We start from the raw sequence: 1088 nt of genomic DNA, 5'->3' as shown, positions 1-1088 counted from the left end.
CCACCACGTGCAGCTAATTTTTGTATTTTTAGTAGAGACGGGGTTTCTCCATGTTGGTCAGGCTGGTCTTGAACTCCCAACTTCAGGTGATCCGCCCGCCTTGGCCTCCCAAAGTGCTGGGATTATAGGCGTGAGCCACTGCACCCGGCCTGGTGCATTTAAAACAAAAAAGAAAAAGAAAATATAAACTGGGCACGGTGGCTCACACCTGTAATCCCAGCACTTTGGGAGGTCGAGGTGGGCTGATTACCTGAAGTTAGGAGTTCAAGATCAGCCTGACCAACGTGGTGAAACCCCGTCTCTACGAAAAATACAAAAATTAGCCGGGTGTGGTGGCGTGTGCCTGTAGTCCCAGCTACTTAGGAGGCTGAGGCAGGAGAATCCCTGGAATCTGGGAGGCAGAGGTTGCAGTGTGCCGAAATGGCGCCACTGCACTCCAGCCTGGACAACAGAGTGAGACTCCATTTCAAAAAGAAAACAGAATGGCATAGAATAGATTGGCAAGGAAATATCAGTGTGCCCCACACATAATTGGGGTGAGTATGGCTTGTGAAACTTTAGTCTGTATATTGAGTCCTGTTGTAAAATGCCAAATCATGAGCTGAAGGAAAACAAATTTTGACTGATCTAGGCCTTGGGGTTCAACAGGTGCCCTTGGGACAAACGCCAGCTGTACAGCTCATTTACTGAAGAGGAGTGGCCCTTTCTTATTATTTCCGTTAATTTTTTCCCTTACTTCATGGTCAGTGCATTGTGGAGACCAAAGCAACTCCATCTTGGATGCTAATCTGTCATGTTGACTTCTGATTAACCCTAGTTCCGGGAAGGCCTCCAAGATTTCCAGTTCTTTGTGTAAGCGTAGATACTTACCATAAATCCTGCCCTTAAGTCAAAACAACCTTGGTGTTTTCATACTTCAGTTGTCCTATACATCTCTTCAGAATCATGTATACTCTTTCCCTATGGTGGATAAGCCCTGGGTCAGGGGTAATGTTCCCCAAGAAACGAGCATAACTTCTGTTTGTAAGTCCCTATTATATGTTTCTTTCTGAAAAACTGGATCTGTCAGCCTTTTTCTTTTCTTTCTT

The sequence above is a fragment of the Colobus angolensis genome, unplaced genomic scaffold, assembly GCF_000951035.1.
Source record: "Colobus angolensis palliatus isolate OR3802 unplaced genomic scaffold, Cang.pa_1.0 Scaffold4, whole genome shotgun sequence".
In the NCBI taxonomy this organism is placed as follows: Eukaryota; Metazoa; Chordata; class Mammalia; order Primates; family Cercopithecidae; genus Colobus; species Colobus angolensis.
This window is presented reverse-complemented; position numbering follows the sequence as displayed.